Source organism: Mus musculus, chromosome 18, assembly GCF_000001635.26.
Source record: "Mus musculus strain C57BL/6J chromosome 18, GRCm38.p6 C57BL/6J".
Taxonomy (NCBI): Eukaryota; Metazoa; Chordata; class Mammalia; order Rodentia; family Muridae; genus Mus; species Mus musculus.
In genome coordinates, this window is record NC_000084.6 from 30,458,660 (window position 1) to 30,478,771 (window position 20,112).

Genomic DNA, 20,112 nt, shown 5'->3' on the forward strand with positions numbered 1-20,112 from the left:
GTTTTCAGTCCTCACATGTTTTCTTTGAAATTTATTTGATTTTTAATCTTAGTTTTTGATTACTTGGTTGTTAAACCCTGTTTGGTACAGATATAACGAGAATTTTCTGACCTCTCTTTTCCTTCCTTGTGTTTTGTAAAGACAAAGTTTTAGATTATACTATGGCTAGAAGAAACTCATTGATTCTAGAGTAAATACACACACAAACACACACACAAACACACACACACACACATATAATAGTACATTACTGACTTATTTAATAGATTAGCTTTAAATTTAACATGACAGATTTTTTTTTAAAAAACAGATCTTGCCTGAGTTTATTTGTAAGAACAGCATAGGACACTGGTCATCTGCAAATAGTGTGTGGGGAGGTGTGTCAGAGCAGTCCATCTGTCTTCACACTGGTAGGAGCCTTTTCTATGGGGCCTTCACAGGGGCCTGGGCACCTTTGGGGGCCTGAGCACCTTTGGGAGCCTGGGCTGGAGCTGAAGCCTGGGCCTTAGCTGGAGCTTTGGCCCCTGCCTTGGTTTGGACCTTAGGCTTCAGTTGGCAGAATCTCTGACCCTTGGCCATGTAGCTTCGAATCCGCTTCCCAAGCTTAGGGCGAGCGATGAAAGCCAGCCACTTGAGTTTGGGGCCTTTTGGCATCTTGGGCTTGATGGCCTGAGGCTTCACCAGGGCCTTGATGGCTTCTGCACGCGCACTCACTGCCTTTGCATTGTTGGCCTGCATCTTCTTCAGGGCTTTCTTGTGCTTCTCGGCAAAGCGCATGTTTCTCAGGAACTTGGGGTCAACACCCTTAAGAGATTCGTATCTTTGCGACCGGGGTTTCTTGATGCCATTTCTGTGCCATTTGCAGGACTGGTTGTGTGTGGTGTGTTTCGTGTCTGCACGGTAACCCGTGGCTCCCGCAGTGCCTGGCACCGGAAGAGAAAACAACATGACAGATTTTAAAAGTGTAATCTTTGATCATATGTATGTCTATGTAATAAGTGTGTGCATATGTATATGTATACATAAAGGTATAATCTTCTCTTGTGTTAGATGGTGTCTTATGAGTTTCCATTGCTGTAAAGAGATGCCATGACCAAGGCAATGCTTATAAAGGCAAACATTTAATTGTGGCTGGCTTACAGAGGAAGAAGTTTAGTCGATTCTCATATTTGGAAGCACGGCAGTATGCAGACAGACGACTGGAGAAGTTGAGAGTTTTCCATTCACATCTGAAGGCAACCAGGAGAGACTGCTTCCAGGCGACTAGGAGTACGGTCTGAAAACCCATCCCCAAAATGTCTTCAAGGCCACACCTACTTCAATAAGGTCATATCTCCTAATGGTGACACTCCCTGAGCCAAGCATATTCAAACTACCACATTGCACTCACTGGCCACCATAGGATTGGTCAAACATATGAGACTATGGGGGCCATACCTAACCATAGCATAATTAAAAACTATATTTAGCCCAACTTCAAAAGCCTTTGTAGTCTATAGCAGTCTCAACAATATTAAAAGCCCAAAGTTCAATGTCTCTTCTTAGATTCATCCTATCACTTAACTATAGTCCACTATAAAATCAAAATAAAAAAGCAGATCACATACTCCAACATCACAGGATATACAGTACCATTCTAAAACTTCATAGGAAGGAAATAATGGACCAAAGCAATATCAAAACCAGCTGGGCAAACTCTGCATCTCTATGTCTAACTCCTTTTAGCTTTGATGACTGCAACACAATTCTTTCGCCTGGGCTGGTTCCACTCCTTTTTAGTAGCTTTTCATGGCAGGTATCTCACAGCTTTGGCATCTCTAAGATCTTGGGGTCTTCAAGACAACTTCAACTTCACAGATTGTTGTTCCAATGTCAGGGATCCAACATGATCTTCTGGGGTTCTCCAAAAGGCTTGATTCACACTTATAGTATGGTGCTCGGTAGCTCCAGGGTCTGGTTGACTCCACAACCAGTGCTGATGCTGTTCTTTGTGGTCGTTCCATGGTACTGGCATCTCCCAATTTGCTGGTGTCTTCTGTTGCAACTGGGCTTTACCAATAGCCTCTGCTAATCTCTCTTTTTAAAAAAATATTTTTATTAGGTATTTTCCTCATTTACATTTCCAATGCTATCCCAAAAGTCCCCTATACCCTCCCACCCACTCCCCTACCCACCCACTCATAATGTTGTTCTTTTTTTTTCTTATCTGTCATTTTTTAAAAATATTTTTTGTTATTATGTATTTTCCTCAATTAAATTTAGAATGCTATCCCAAAAGTCCCCCATACGCTCTCCCCACTTCCCTACCCACCCATTCCCATTTTTTGGCCCTGGCATTCCCCTGTACTAGGGCATATAAAGTTCGCGTGTCCAATGGGCCTCTCTTTCCAGTGATGGCCGCCTAGGCCATCTTTTGATACATATGCAGCTAGAGTCAAGAGCTCCAGGGTACAGGTAAGTACATAATGTTGTTGCACCTACAGGGTTGCAGATCTCTTTAGCTCCTTGGGTACTTTCTCTAGCTCCTCCATTGGAGGACCTGTGATCCACCTAATAGCTGACTGTGAGCATCCACTTACATGTTTGCTAGGCCCCGACCTAGTCTCACAAGAGACAGCTATATCAGGGTCCTTGCAGCAAACGCTTGCTAGTGTATGCAATGGTATCATCGTTTAGAGGCTAATTATGGGATGGATCCCTGGATATGGCAGTCTCTAGATGGTCCATCCTATTGTCTCAGCTCCAAACTTTGTCTCTGTAACTCCTTCCATGGGTGATTGTTTCCAATTATAAGAAGGGGCAAAGTGTCCACACTTTGGTCTTCGTTCTTCTTCAGTTTCATGTGTTTTGCAAATTGTATCTTATATCTCGGGTATACTAAGTTTCTGGGTTAATATCCACTTATCAGTGAGTACATATCATTTGAGTTCTTTTGTGATTGGGTTACCTCACTCAGGATGATGCCCTCCAGGTCCGTCCATTTGCCTAGGAATTTCATAAATTCATTCTTTTTAATAGCTGAGTAGTACTCCATTGTGTAAATGTACCACATTTTTTGTATCCATTCCTCTGTTGAGGGGCATCTGGGTTCTTTCCAGCTTCTGGCTATTATAAATAAGGCTGCTGTGAACATAGTGGAACATGTGTCCTTCTTACCCATTGGGACATCTTCTGGATATATGCCCAGGAGAGGTATTGCTGGATCCTCCGGTAGTACTACGTCCAATTTTCTGAGGAACCACCAGACTGATTTCCAGAGTGGTTGTACAAGTTTGCAATCCCACCAACAATGGAGGAGTGTTCCTCTTTCTCCACATCCTCACCAGCATCTGCTGCCACCTGAATATTTGATCTTAGCCATTCTGATTGGTGTGAGATGGAATCTCAGGGTTGTTTTGATTTGCCTTTCTCTGATGATTAAGGATGTTGAACATTTTTTCAGGTGCTTCGCAACCATTCAGTATTCCTCAGGTGAGAATTCTTTGTTTAGCTCTGAGTCCCATTTTTTAATGGGGTTATTTGATTTTCTGGAGTCCACCTTCTTGAGTTCTTTATATATATTGGATATTAGTCCCCTATCTGATTTAGGATAGGTAAAGATCCTTTCCCAATCTGTTGGTGGCCTTTTTGTCTTATTGACTGTGTCTTTTGCCTTACAGAAGCTTTGCAGTTTCATGAGGTCCCATTTGTCAATTCTCGATCTTACAGCACAAGCCATTGCTGTTCTATTCAGGAATTGTTCCCCTGTGCCCATATCTTCGAGGCTTTTCCCCACTTTCTCCTCTATAAGTTTCAGTGTCTCTGGTTTTATGTGAAGTTCCTTGATCCACTCAGATTTGACTTTAGTACAAGGAGATAGGAATGGATCGATTCACATTCTACATGTTAACAACCAGTTGTGCCAGCACCATTTGTTGAAAATGCTGTCTTTCTTCCACTTGATGGTTTTAGCTCCCTTGTCGAAGATCAAGTGACCATAGGTGTGTTGGTTCATTTCTGGGTCTTCAATTCTATTCCATTGGTCTACTTGTCTGTCATTATACCAGTACCATGCAGTTTTTATCACAATTGCTCTATAGTAAAGCTTTATGTCAGGCATGGTAATTCCATCAGAGGTTCTTTTATCCTTGAGAAGAGTTTTTGCTATCCTAGGTTTTTTGTTATTCCAGATGAATTTGCAGATTGCCCTTTCTAATTAGTTGAAGAATTGAGTTGGGATTTTGATGGGGATTGCATTGAATCTGTAGATTGCTTTTGGCAAGATGGCCATTTTTACAATGTTGATCCTGCCAATCCATGAGCATAGGAGATCTTTCCATCTTCTGAGATCTTCTTTAATTTCTTTCTTCAGAAACTTGAAGTTCTTATCTTACAGATCTTTCACTTCCTTAGTTCGAGTTACGCCAAGATATTTTATATTATTTGTGACTATTGAGAAGGGTGGTGTTTCCCTAATTTCTTTCTCAGCCTGTTTATCCTTTGTGTAGAGAAAGGCCATTGACTTGTTTGAGTTAATTTTATATCCAGGTACTTCACTGAAGCTGTTTATCAGGTTTAGGAGTTCTCTGGTGGAATTTTTAGGGTCACTTATATATACTATCATATCATCTGCAAAAAGTGATATTCTGACTTCTTCCTTTCCAATTTGTATCCCCTTCATCTCCTTTTGTTGTTGAATTGCTCTGGCTAGGACCTCAAGTACAATGTTGAATAGGTAGGGAGAAAGTGGGCAGCCTTGTCTAGTCTCTGATTTTTGTGGGATTCCTTCCAACTTCTCACCATTTAATTTGATGTTGGCTACTAGTTTGCTGTAGTTTTTTCTTTTTTTTTTTTTTATCATATTTAGGTATGGGCCTTGAGTTCCTGATCTTTCCAAGACTTTTATCATGAATGGGTGTTGGATTTTGTCAAATGCTTTCTCCACATCTAATGAGATGATCATGTGGGTTTTGTCTTTGAGTTTATTTACATACTGGATTATGTTGATGGATTTCCATATATTGAACCATCCCTGCATCCCTAGAATGAATCCTACTTGGTCAGGATGGATGATTGTTTTGATATGTTCTTGGATTCGGTTAGCAAGAACTTTATTGAGTATTTTTGCATCGATATTCAAAAAAGAAATTGGTCTGAAGTTCTCTATCTTTGTTGTGTCTTTCTGTGGTTTAGGTATCAGAGTAATTATGGCTTCATAGAATGAGTTGGGTAGAGTACCTTCTGCTTCTATTTCGTGGAATAGTTTGTGAAGCACTGGGATTAGATTTTCTTTGAAGGTCTGATAGAACTCTGCACCTCAGCACCTCATGGTACCTTCTCCAAAATTGACCATATAATTGGTCACTAAACAAGCCTCAACAGATACAAAAATATTGAAATTGTCCCATGCATCCTATAAGATCACCATGGACTAAGGCTGATCTTCAATAACAAAATAAATAATAGAAAGCCAACATTCACGTGGAAACTGAACAACACTCTTCTCAATGATACCTTGGTCAAGGAAGGAATAAAGAAAGAAATTAAGGACTTTTTAGAGTTTAATGAAAATGAAGTCACAACATACCCAAGCTTATGGGACACAAAGAAAGCATTTCTAAGAGGGAAACTCATAGCTCTGAGTGCCTCCAAAAAGAAACTAGAGAGAGCACACACTAGCAGCTTGATAACACATCTAAAAGCTCTAGAACAAAAGCAAGCAAAGTCTCCCAAGAGAAGTAGACAGCAGGAAATAATCAAACTCGGGGCAAAATCAACCAAGTGGAAACAAGAAGAACTATTCAAAGAATCAACCAAATCGAGGAGCTGGTTCTTTGAGAAAATCAACAAGATAGATAAACCCTTAGCCAGACTCATTAGAGGGCACAGGGAAAGCATCCTAATTAACAAAATCAGAAATGAAAAGGGAGACATAACAACAGATCCTGAAGAAACAAAAAAAAAAAAAAAAAACATCATCAAATCCTTCTACAAAAGGCTATACTCAACAAAACTGGAAAACCTGGATGAAATGGACAAGTTTCTAGATAGGTACCAAGCACCAAAGTTAAATCAAGATCAGGTTAATGATCTAAACAGTCCTATATCCCCTAAAGAAATAGAAGCAGTCATTAATAGTCTCCCAACCAATAAAGGCCCAGGACCAGATGGGTTTAGTGCAGAGTTCTATCAGTTCTGTGAAGTTTCTATCCCCTTTGGTTTGTGCTTCCCACAACTCTTCCATAAAAGTACCCAAGCTCCATCCAAAGTTTGGCTGCGGGTCTCTGAATTTGTTTTAGTCAACTGCTGGCTGAAGCCTCTCAGAGGACAGTCATGCTAGGCTCTTGTCTGTTAGCACAACAGAGTATCATTAATAGTGTCAGGGATTGGGTCTCAAGTTTACTTGTATATTGATTGGCTATTCCTTCAGTCTCTGCTTCATCCCAAGTCTATGCATTTCTTGTAGACAAGATAAACTTTGGATGGAAAGTTTTGTGAGTGGTTAGTGTCCCTATTGCTTCAATAGGGTTCCTGCCTGGCTACAGGAGGTGGCCTCCTCAGGTTCCATATCCCCACTGCTTTGAGTCTCAGCTAAGGTCCCCATAGATTCCTAGGAGCCTCACCCCTCCCAGGCCTCTGGCACGTCATCAAGATGTGCCCCCACACAGACCAGCTGCAGATTTCCATTCATTATCATGGCCCTCTGGCCTTCTCTACTCTCTCTCCTCACAACTGCTCTTGAATTCCCTCATTCCCCTCCTTGTCCACATTCCCACACAGTTCTCCCCAATATATTTACCTCATATGACTATTTTATTTGCGCTTCTAAGTGAGATTCAAGCTTCCTTGCTTGGGCCTTTCCTCTTGTTTAGCTTCTTGGAGGTCTGTGGAGTTGAGGGTGTGTATCCTGTATGTTATGGTTAATATCAACTTATAAGTGACTACATACCATGCATATTGTTTTGAGTCTGTGTTATCTCACTTAGGATAATATTTTCAAGTTCTATCCATTTGCCAGCAAAATACATGATGTTTTTCTTTTTAATGGCTAAATAGTATTCCATTGTGTAGATGTAGTATATTTTCATTATTCTTCAGTTGAGGGACATCTGGATTGTTTCTAGATTTCTGGGTATTACAAATAAAGCTGCTATAAACATAAGTGAACAAGTGTCTCTGTGGTATAGTAGGACATCTTCTGGATACATGCTCAGGAATACTGTAGCTGTGTCTTCAGTTAGAACTATTCCCAGTTTTTTGAGAAATCGACAAATTGATTTCCAAAGTGTTATACAAGCTTGTACTCCCAATAACAATGGAGTATTCCTTTTGCTCCACACCTCTGCCAAAATCTCACTTGAGATTTTGACCTTAGTCATTCTGACTGCTATAAGATGGAATCTCAAAGTCATTTTGATTTGCATTTCCCTGATGACTAAGGGTGTTAACATTTCTTTAACTGCTTCTCAGCCATTTGAGATTCCTCTGCTGAGAATTCTCTGTTTAGCTCTGTACCCCATTTTTAATTGGGTTATTTGGGTTGTTGGTGTCTAATTGCTTGTCTTCTTTGTAAATTTTGTATATTAGCTCTCTGTTAGAAGTAGGGATGGTGAAGATCCTTTCCTAATCTGTAGGCTGTCATTTTGTCTATTGACAGTGTCCTTTGCCTTACAGAAGCTTTTCAGTCTTATGACATTCCATTTATCAATTGATGATCTTAGACCCGAGCCACTGGTGTTCTTCTGTTCAGGAACTTGTCTCCTGTACCAATGAGTTCCAGACTATTCCCCACCTTCTGTTCTATTATTAGACTTAGTGAATCTGGTTTTTACTTGGAGCTCTTTTATTTGCTTGGACTCGAGATTTGTGCAGGGTGATAGATGTTGATCTATTTTTATTCTTCTACATGCAGACATACAGTTAGACTAGCACCATTTGTTGAAGATGTTTTAATTTTTCCGTTGTATGGTTTTACCTTCTTTGTCAAAAATCAAGTGTCTATAGGTGTGTGGGTTTATTTCAGGGTCTTCAGTTGGATTCCATTGATCAATGAGCCTGTTTCTGTACCAGTACCAAGCAGTTTTTTTTTTTGTTGTTGTTGTTTTGTTGTGGGATTTTTTTTAATCTTTTTTTTTCTCATCCTAATTTCTAACTTTAACATTACCTTTTCTTTCTTCAGGATTATACTGTTACATCTTTATTTTGGCATTTTTGTATTCTGATATAAAATCATTTTGGATACTCCCTGCAAAAGACTTTGAATCAGGAATATAGAGCTATTTTATTCATTAACCCAATAGATACTTACTGGAGTGACCATGGATACTGCCTGTTCCTCAGATTCTCTCTAAATAATGAACAGATAAGTAAGCAGCAGTTTCCCCTTTACCTCTTCATAACACTATTTACCCTTTCTTGAAAGATCCACTCCCCATGGACCCTTACAACCTACCTAACTTCTGTAATTATTTGAATCAAAACACACACACTGAAAGGTTAAAATCTACATACATACCTTCTTACATAAATATATACATAGAGATTAAAATCCTGCATATAAGATAAGATATGTGATATCTGAATTTCTGAGTTGGGGTTACCTCAGTTAAGATATTTGTCTCTACCTTCATCTATTTACCTGAAAATTTCATCATTTCATTGTTTATTTTTCTTAACAGCTGAGTGATACTCTGTTTTGTAAATATATCACATTTTATTATCCAATTGCCAGTGGATGGATGTCTATGATATTTCCAATTTCTAGTTATTCAGAATAGAGAGGTGCTAAATAGAGTTGAACTGAGATGATGCATAAAATAATGACACAATTTATTATTTTTATTAGATATTTTCTTTATTTACGTTTCAAATGTTATCCCCTTTCCTAGTTTCCCCTCCGAAAATCCCCTATTCTCTCCCTCCTCCCCCTGCTCGCTAACACACCCACTCCTGCTTTCTGGCCCTGGCATTCCCCTACACTGGGGCATAGAGACTTCACACGGCCAAAGGCCTCTTCTCCCATTAATGACCAGTGATGGTTAATTTCTATTATTTTGATGTTGGTGGTATTGGTGTGCATGTGTGTTTGTGTGTGATTCTCTTGTTTTTGCTGATATGGAATTACATATTTCCTGTGTCCTCTTGGATGTAGCTATCCTCCTTGGCTTTGAGTTTTCCATCCAGTATTTTCTGCAGGGCTAGATTTATGTATAGATATTTTAAAATTTGGATTTGTCTTGAAATATCTTGTTCCCTTCATTTATGGTGATTGAGAGTTTTGCTGGTTATAGTACTCTAGGTTCCCATCTGTGATTTTTTTTTTTTTTTTTTTTGAGGTTGCAAGATACCTGTCCAGGCCTTTCTACCTTTTCAAGTCTTTGTTGAGAAGTCTGATATAATTCTCATAGGCTTGCCTTTGTATGTTATCTGAACACTTTCCCTTGCCACTTTTAATATTCTTTCTTTGTTCTGTAGATTTCATGTTTTGGTTTTTATGTATTTTTCTAGTCCATTCTAATTGATGTTCTGTTGGCTTCTTGAATGTTTCGATGCATCTTTCTTTAGGTTGGGAAAGTTTTCTTCTATGAATTTGCCAAATATTTTCTGGTCCTTGAGGCTGGGGCTCTCTACCTTCTGCTATTTCTATTATTCTTAGGTAGGTCTTTTTGTGGTATCCCAGATGTCCTGGATGTTTTGTGTCAGCAGTTTCTTAGATTTAACATTTTCTTTCACTGAAGTATCATTTTTTCCTACTGTATCTTCTCTGTCTGATATTCTCTTTTCCATTGCCTGTACTCTCTTGGTGATACTTGTACCTGCTGTTCCCATTCTCTTCCCTAGGGTTTCCTTCTCTAGGATTTCCTAAGCTTGTATTTTCTTCATTGCTTCTATTTCCATGTTCAGGTTTTGAACAGTTTTATTTCTTTCCTTCACCTGTTTAATTATATTCTCCTGTAGTTCTTTAAAGGATTCATTCATTTCTTCTTTAAAGGTCTCTATTATCTTTATAAGATCAGATTTAAAGTAATTTTCTTGTGTTTCAGTTGTATTAGAATGTCTATGGCTTGCTGGTGCAAGAGAGCTGGGCTCTGGAGGTATCATACTGACAGGGCTATTGTTGTTTGTGTTCTTTTGTGGCCTTTAGGCATCTAGATGGTTTAGTCCCTGAATATTCTTGTTGTAGTAGGTATTAGGAGGGTGCCTAACCTCAATGGCCTTTGGTGGGTATCCTTGGGCTGTAAGATTCTGGATCTGCAGGTCTGATAAAGATGGGCAGGAGAATGGAGGTCTAGTAAGAATAACAGCCTGCTCAGGGCATCTGGGCATGGCCCAGAAAACTCCACAGGCAGGGAAGATGGGTGCAGGAAAGGTGCTAGGTGAATATTTTATCTTAATAATCTCTCTCTCTCGCTCTCTCTCTCTCTCTCTCTCTCTCTCTCTCTCTCTCTCTCTCCCCCTCCCTCTCTATCTCTCCCCCACCGACGTGTGTGTGTGTTTGTCCTTCTTGGAAAAACACTATATACTTTACTTTCCAAGCCTTAATTAACTATATTTTGTTTCCTACCGAGGATGGTGAGGATATTCACAGATTCCCTGGGCTTCCCTGCAGCCTACTGTGCTGCACATTCTTATTATGTCATAATTCTACTCACAACTTAGCTGTCTTCATTCTGACTTTATGTCAGGTGTGCTTTCAAAACATGGAATATTAATAATTTTCAAATCTAGCTGTAAAATTGGTTATTTTCTGGATCTCAGCTTCCTCTTGCTCACAAAACCTACTTGCCATCACCCTATATGTGTTCTGGATGTCATGCCTTTACAATTCAAGGGAGGCAGTCAGATAAATATTATTTCTTGCATTTATATACAAGGTCATTTCAAATCAGAACACCTGATTAGAAAATTTTATTCAAATGTAAATCAGATCCTGTAAATTTTCTAAACCTGAAATAATAAAGTCACTTAAAACTTACCAATAAATAAAAACATAGACCCTCTAAATGTTCCTATCTTAATAAACAACTATTACCTTGTCTATTGAAAACTATTTATCTTAATGAAACATGAAAACTTCAAATATGTATAGTGTCTTAGAAGATTTTCATTGTTTTTTATAGAATATCCAAGACTGGTAAATTTATAGACAAATAGCATTGTTTTGGCTCATAGCCTCAGAATTCTAAGAACATTGTGACTATATCAGCACCAACTTAGCATCTTAGGGCTTCCTGGTGGGAAAGCAGTAACTTCAAATTGGAAGAGAAGAAAACAGTTCCATTCCACTCAAGTAACAGCTAACTCATTACCATAAATAAAGCAATCAATTCATGGCTCAGCTGTAGTTTAAAGGCCCTGCCACCGTCTAACACAGCTTCATTATAAACCATGACTCACTTTGTGCTTTGGTAGAGAACAACCCATACAACCACAAAAGGATGCAAAAGTGAAAATAACAATGAAACAAACTCCAGTTATATTAAATTCAGCTTCAGAAGTTACATACTGAAGACCAATACAGCTTTGGCAATACCTCTACCTACTTCTGTACTTAGCCCCATCAACAATTCTTATGAAACAAACCTTAGAAACTATACTATTTAATTTGTAAACCTTTCTAGTATATATTTCCAAAAATATGTTGAAAATAACATTTGCATTGTCATAAGCAAAAAAAAATGTTGTTGTTTTTTAAGTTGTCTTATAAATTTCATAGCTTTATAACGGTTTGCATCCATCAACTCTGAAAATTTTAATGCTTGCTTGTTGAAGGAGATTGGGCACTTATTCTGTAATTTTAATACTTATAGTGTTGAAGGAAACCAGGTATTTGTCTATAATTCTTTAGAGTCTAGATTTTGCAAACTGTATCTTTGAGGTACTCAACAAGTTTTGAAACTTTATTTTTATATTTTTACTTTCCTTATAGATTAGCACTTGGTCAAGTCGTTTAATAAAATCTAGATATTGGGTTTTAAAGTGAAATATATCTCACAAGCTCATGTATTTGAATACTGACCTTCAGCTGGAGGTGGGCTTTGCGGTGGGGACTGCGAGGACCGTCGCGGTCAGTGGGTCGGCCCTAGAGGCTTCTTTTCCAATCTGACTTGTCTTCTTTGCTTCCAGGGTATGGAAATGTGTTCGTGGCCTCGTGATTCTGCTGCTGTGCCTTTCCTGCCCCTGTGGACTGTCTCTCCTAGACCTGGAAGGCCTAATAAACTCTCCCTTTCTTAACTTACTTTTAAATCATGGGTAATGAGAAAAGTACGTGAAGCAAGTGTACTTGGTAAATGTCAGTAAGCTTTCCAATGTGAGACACTGGATGGTTGCCTGTCTTTTAGCAGCAGTGAGAGTCAATGACCAGATCCTTAAACTTATTCAAGGTTGTAAAACAAAGCCATTTTAACTCTTCCATCATTTCTTTAGTCACTTACAAATATACATAAATGCCAGTATACTTCATATTTGATAGATGAATTTCTGAAATACATTTGTAAAAATAGTTTCAGACACAAAATTGTATAGCTTGTATAAAAGTTCATAGGACATGTAGAATACTATACTTCAAAAAATGGGCTATAAGCATCAAAACATAATTTGAAAATGCCTTACAAGATATCCCCAGTGTTTTGTTTCTCTTGGGCTCGAGAAAGTTATTTGTGTCCCATTGTTCAAGAATTCTAATCCTGATTGTGATGCTTTTACATGTAAAATAATTGTATATGTAAATATACATGTAATTACATGGAAAACATTGTAGAAAATGATGAATACAAAGAAGAAAGAACATTATTTATAATCTATTACATAGAGAAATATACAGTATGTATATTTCCTCAGCGCTTTGGAGTCTATTAAAATCTAAGTCTAGCCTGGTATGCTGGCACATGCCTTTAACCCCAGAGCTAGGGAGCCAAAGGCAGGAGGATTTTGTGAGTTCAAGACTAGCCTGGTCTATAGAGTGAATTTAGGACAGCTAATGCTACCCAGAGAAACCCTGTCTTGAAAGAACAACAACAACAACAAAATACAAATCAATAAACAATACTTTTTGAGATGTTGACTAGAGAGAAAAAACACCAGTTAAAAATTTTATTATAGTAAACATATATAGCATAAATTTTTTTGTAGCAACCATTTTGAGATGTGTTACTCAATAGCATTAAATACATTAGTGTGCTCCACAACCACCAATACTCATTATCCAATCACAGACTATGAATAGCTCTGTGGCTTCCTGAAAATAAATACATACACACACACACACACACACACACACACACACATATACACATATACACACACATATACACACACACACACACTCTAAGTTGCTAAATTTTAGAGCTACTTTATTTACTTTATTTTATTAAACAATGAAATCGTAATAAATGACAGCACACCAGGCACTTAGGCCTGCTTTTGCTAAAAGGTGTTTGATTTAGACCCAGAAGATACCAAAAATCAGCATAAAAGCCTGACGTCACTGCCTTCATTTGAATCTGTCTTCTTTACTTCAAGTCAAACTCACAGTCATGTTACCCTGTCAAGAAAAACCTGTCTAACTTATGTTACCCTTTTCAAGAATGAAGGCGCACAAATAAGTCATTGATTTAAGTCAGCTGTCACCCTAGACAGCAAAGAGAGCAACCAGAACCCCTAGAATCATCTAGAAGGGATAAGCTGAGGTGTCCCTTGGAGCAGGCTGATCATTCACAAAGCTGACTGGTAACTCCAAGAGATGGCGGTAGTAAGAACATAGACCAACTCCATTGTGAGAGACAGACTTACTGAGAGACAGACACTGATAGGAATAAAGAGAATTTGTGTTAAGTTAGATAAGGAGGCTTGTTGGAAATTTGCCACTGGCAAGCCTTGAGAGACGTAGATTTGAATAATGTAAGAATTAGGGCAAAGAACAATTTTCCAGTCCTGGTCAATGATGCTAGCGATCATCTTTTTCAGCTCCCGTTCTGGAAGGGGGTCAGAAGTATGAGTGGGTTGGTCCTGTTCCCGCCCTCTAATGTCCTCTTCATTCTCAATAAAGACCATGTTTCTTCTGACGACTCACTGACCAGTTGGCAAGACCCTGGATCCGAAGAATCTGCTCTTTCTTCTTTCCTTGTAGCAGATACAGTGAGAACATCTATCCTTTTGATAGTTGGAACACAAGCGTGTTTTAGGGAAACGGAGCCCGAGTTCAGTTGCCTGCAATAATTTGTGGTTAATGAATTGTCTTAAAGGTTTTATGTGTCTCTGTTCCACTCCCTAGCATGGTAGCTGTCTCATCTCCATTAAAGGACTTTTCTCATTTGAACCGTTTTTTTTTTTTTTTTTCTTTTTCTTTTCTTTTTTTTTTTTTAATGAATACGGGCTCTTTCATTCTTCACAGCCTATTTCATTTTATGGTCTTTATTGCATTTTAACAGGGAGACAAATGGCAGTGTAAACAGGGGTGTGGGAGACTCCCTTGCCTTGATTTTATGTGTTTGAACTAACCTCTATTCATCCCTTAGCTCTGGTCAGGGAGACCTTTACTGCAGGCCATAAAAGAACTGCCACGGCTGAAGGTCTCTGGAAGAGCCTTCTGATGGTCTTGGAACAATACTTGTTTTCTATAAGTGTGCAAGGATTTGTACTGACAATAGTAAGAATGAACATGTAATTCCAGACACAGGTACATAAGTACAAGGGAACATTTATTTATTGTCCATTACATAGGAGGCACTCTGTATACTTTATTTAGTATACAAATAATATATTCTTATGGTGAAAATTTAAAAGTTTCAGGAGTGTATATAATCCATGCTGATATTATCTTATTTTTCTCCCATCAGCAGTAGTTACTAATAATTATATTTATATGTACACATATGTACTTATATTCTTTATGTTCTGTTTACTCATAAATGGGTTAAACATCCAACCTCACCAATTTAATTTATTTTTACTTATTATATTCTAAAAGTTCTTAACCATTGCCTTTGTATAATTTTTTTTAGCATTTTCTTATTGTCCTCAGTTTCACTATTTTTGTTACTGTTGGTGTAGTTCAAGTTGCAGTGAACATCCTTTAACGTCTATCTTGCTATAAGATACATGTCTAGCAGCAGAGTCTATGTGTCAAAGGATGTGTGCATCTTACTGTTGCTTAGATATGACAGACCCTTGCAGGAGCTGCTTCCTTCAGGCCACACATGGTGATGGAGTGTGACTTCAGGCTCTTAGCATGTCCTTCTAATCCTCAAGATTTCTGACAAAAGAAAACTTTAATCCTTCTTTCTGTCCGCTGAGAATTAAAGCTCCAGATGCCTTAAACAAAACTGCCTGAGGCTACAGAGTGGCAGTGTTGGGGGCACGTTTTATGCAGCACAAAGTCCCAGCTCTTATGGAGCCAAGACTTGCCGACACAGAATCCGCACTGAGTTTTGTCACTCCATTGGTTTTTATGTCTTAAAGAAGCTAGATTGAAAGTGGAGTGCTAAAACATTGGAGCCCAAAGAAATAAGGAACTCCAGGCAGTGGGAGGGAAAACTTAAAGCCCAGTGTCAAAGGAGGAGCTTACTGCCCAGGAAAGGATGGCGTTCTTGCCTTTGTTAAATCGAGTTAGCACATGTGTGTTTCCTGAATTTTGTCATGTCTTTTTTATAGTGTAGTAATGCTGACAGAGGAAAGATAGTGTGGAAATAAAAGTTCCATTTTCCTTTGAAAATTTCCATTTCCTAATTTCTTTTGAAAAACAGGAATATAATCGGAGCATATAGTCTTTCTTTCAAATTTCCTTCTCTAGAATGTCAGTCAATTTGGATTAGATGGTTTTAAAACAGGTTTGTGGTGACCTTCAACCTTACATCCTTCTACCTCCAGCTTCCAAGTACAAGATGGACCACGAATGGCACAGGGCTATTTTTCTTCTCAAATTTTGTTTCTTCTATTTACAATGCAACTCTCAAAGAGGGAAACCATTAGGACTGGAGTTAGCTTTAGTGATTTTCATAAGTGACATGTGTAAGCAGGTCCTACATGATGATTCTGCTACTCCCAGTCACTAACTGGTGTTTTTCCTGTGTTCTATGGAGTGGTGTGCAGTTCCTGCCTTAGTTTTACAGAGTAAAATGATAAGAAAGAACAAATAACTCCCCTAAGAGCACACAACTCAAAGCACGTGTTTGAATATACTGTCACCCTTCAGGGCCTAGGCACATAAATGGTCTTGTTTTTCAGGAGCATTTGTGCAGCAAAAAAGACGCCCTTCCTTCCTTCCTTCCTTCCTTCCTTCCTTCCTTCCTTCCTTCCTTCCTTCCTTCCTTCCTTCCTATATTTCTCTTCTTTTTGACCCCTACTAAAAATAAATCAAGAATTTTCTAGACAACTAAAACTTAACTTTGTTGTGAAGTTAGCCCACCAAAGATCACCACATGCCATTCTTTTTTTATTCTTTAGGTTTTCTTTTCTTTTCTTTTCTTTTCTTTTCTTTTCTTTTCTTTTCTTTTCTTTTCTTTTCTTTTCTTTCTTTCTTTCTTTCTTTCTTTCTTTCTTTCTTTCTTTTTGTTAAAGACTTATTTATTTTATGTATGTGAATACACTGTCACAGTCTTCAGACACACCAGAAGAGGGCATCATATCTCATTACAGATGGTTGTGAGCCACCATGGTTCAGGTTGCTGGGAACTGAACTCAGGATCTCTGGAAGAGCAGTCATTGTTCTTAACTGCTAAGCCATTTCTTCAGCCCAACCACACACCATTCTTAAAGCCAAAAGAAAGTCTTTACTGCAGGCCAGTTGTTTCATGGAGACTTGCCTAAAGTGTCTTGTAGCCCTGAGCTCTTTGTCTTTTAGTCTCTCTCTCTCTCTCACACACACACACACACACACACATACACACACACATCTTGGTTGTCATATTTTATTTAACAAGAAAGTAAAACTACAGAAGCCAAAAAGCAAGGTTAGTACATTTAGGAACTTTCCTGGAACTATGGGAAAGGTCTCCGATGAATTAGCGCTTTGTTTCTGTTTTCCTAGGGGTTGGGGCCTATGTGCTAATCAGAATGTTACCTCTAATATAGCATCAGTCTGGGGGCCTGTTACATCTTCTGGAAAGAAACTGAAGAAGGCAATAGTAGCTCAAGATTCCCCCATGGCCATGGATTGTCAGGAATAATACTGTGGAAAAAGTTATGTTGCCAAAGATTACCTATAGACTCAATTTCCCTGAAAGTTCTAATGATACTCTTTGTGGAACTAGAAAAAGTAATTTTAAAACCATATGGAAGCACAGAAAGATCCTAAATAACCAAGGGAATTTTAAGCTGTAAGTGTAATGCTGAAGACATTTCAATATGTAACCCCAAGCTGTGCTACAGAGCATTAGAAACCAAACTATGCAGTATTAGCAAAAACAAACAAACAATAATCAGACATGTGTACCAATGTAGCCAAATGGAGGAGTCAGAAATAATTCTAGGTGCATGGACACATCTACACTTTGAAAAGGATGGTCTCTTCAAACAAATTACAAAAAAATAAAAATAGTTTACTCCTAGAAAACAAAACCAGTCCTCCATCTCACATTCTTCACAAAAGCCAATTCAAAACAGATTGAAGACCTGTAAGCAATATGAGAAACTTGGACTCTGCTAAAGTAAACCATAAATAAAGACATGAGCATAGACAAGGGATTTCTGGAAAGCAGCATAGGAAATAAACAGGAATTGTCAAACGAAACTACACAACTAAAATCTTTTGCGCAGAAATGTAAATAATCATGGGCCCTAGAGGTGTTGCAGATATGGCAACTGTGTCATATCTGTAGGTGGCGGAAAGAAGAGAAGCTATTTTTATGCTCAGTGTTCTGACATGTGTTGAGGTTTGCCCTTTGCTTGCATTGTAATGCTAACTGGCCCCCAAGGTCTGTTTTCCCCCCAGGGATAATAAAATCTGCACATACACAAATGATGCTCTGTAATCTTGCCCCCACCCCCAAGTTATCCACTATTGGTTAAATAAAGATGTAGACAGCCAATAGCTGGGACGAATAGGCAGGGTTTGAGTTTCCCTGGGATCAGGGCCTGAGGAGAATCATGAGAAGGAAGAAGAAGGTGGAGAGAGGAGGAAGCTGCCATAGGGTAGGTGAATCATGAAAACATAGCCAGGAGGCTGGCCAACTGGGGTTAAGAGCTGCCTAGATAGAACATGGAAAATTATAAAAAGGAGTTAATAATGGGGAAACAGATTCTAATAGCACAGAGAGTAGATAACGGCAAGCTCTAATGGTGATTAAGGCTGATTGTAAATATAAAAGTTGTGTGTCTTTTATCTGGGAACTGATCAAAGGCAGGGTAGAAACCCCTATTTGAGCTTAAATAATTAAGACAACAGCATGGACATCTGAATGATTAGTAGTCTAACATTCACTGAAAAATACAAAGCCTAAGATGACCACCAGTCTTGTTCCGTGAAGTCCTGGATTGGCTCAGGGTGGGAGTAATCAGGAGACAAGAAGAGCCCCATCTAAGAATGCAGACCCTGGGTGGGTGTGAGTCTGAGACAGGGCCACTCGGGCTGGTCTGGGTGAGAAGTGAGCCCAAGAAGATCATCAGACCAGTGTCATGGGACCTGGCCAGGGTACTAGCCTGAGATGAACACCAGTTGGGCACCACATAGGCTTGGTGGGGATGGGCAGACCATTCTGAAGGTGACCCCTGCCATAATGGACTAGTGGGGCATAGCATTTCTGAGACCGCTCCTGACACTACCACAGACACTCAGAGACCCTAGTCACCACTAAGAGGAGCAAGTAAGTGGCGGGAAAATGGGAGAGAAAGAGAAGCAGGAGAATGTGGGCACAATGAAGAGAGGTAGAACTGGGGACGAGAGGGTAGTGAGGAACAGCTTGACTTGAGTAGTTCCTGATGGGGATATCACCCAGGACCATTTGTGGTGAGGTCTTGACTTGTCCTGCCACTGGGGGCCATGTCTGGGTCAATGGCCCTGTAGCACTAGGAGTCTGTTACCATCAAAGGCCAGGTGAAAGTCCCTTGTCTGGGTTACACCCTGGAGCTATGTTCATGTCTGAGGGCTCTGCAGAACTGGCTCCCTGAACATCATTGAAGAGCTGGGCCTGGAAACATGAGAGCAGGAGAGCTGACCCACCCTAGCCAGCTGCAGTATTCAAGAGAGTAGAGTTGCAAATTTAGGAAGTTTCAGGTGAGCTGGCACTTAGAGTATGAGTGTGAGAGAGTTGGGCCTAACACTCATCTCCCATTGCAATGGCATGGACAAGGGAGGGATGCCTTCTTCCCCTCTCCCTCCTCAGGCAGCAAGCAGGAGACCTGATGCTGGGGCTATGAAAGCCAGAGAGCTGATCCTGCCCTCAAAGGCTGCAACACCCAGGAGAATGGCCCTGCACCTCACCTGGGCAGCATGGTAGAACTGGTCCTAAGGGCATGGCTACAGGAAAACATGCCCTGCCTTTTCTTGTTTGCTGTACAGTGGCATAGATGAGGGGGAGATGCCCTCCTCCCCTCCCTTGTCCATTACCACATATGGCAGAAGGAGGGTGGGACCCAGATTCTCAGGAATGGGAGAACTGACCATATGTATCCCTCACCAGCTGCAACACGCAGGCAGGAGAGTGGACTCTGCACCGTGCCTGGGCAGCAGGGTAGATCTGGCTATGGTTTCAGGGGATGCGAGTGGGCAGAGCTGGACATCCAGCGGCCTGATCAGCTCAGATACCTTTAAGGCCCAGATCCAGTCCTTTGATTGGCGCACCCCAACATCTACCCTGAACATCTGCTGAAGCACATGACTGGACAGATCCAAAACTACAGGATCTCCATGACACAGGGCAGCAACAGCATATATGAGATGAGTCCCAGTGAGGACCCAGTATCAACAGAGTAGGGGAAGCCAGAAACCTCTTACCAGACCAGAGTCATTGTAGTAAACATTTGCAAGCAAAGAAGTGTGGACAGAAGGGTATACTGTAAGACGCCTTGGAGTGTGACACACTCCAGCTTCCACAGTGAGATATTTTTTTTTCTCTTTGCTGGTAGAGAAGGTTGCAAGGGTAGAGGGCATGCATGAAGAGAAGAGAAGATGGGTTAGTTTGGGTGCTTGATATGAAA

The 20,112-nt window shown here is 39.7% G+C and overlaps 2 pseudogenes; one reads left to right on the forward strand and one right to left on the reverse strand.

The window, feature by feature from the left end:
* On the reverse strand, positions 306–941 carry Rpl29-ps5 (ribosomal protein L29, pseudogene 5; annotated as a pseudogene).
* On the forward strand, positions 17,748–17,859 carry Gm22870 (annotated as a pseudogene).
* The last annotated feature ends 2,253 nt before the right edge of the window (positions 17,860–20,112 follow it).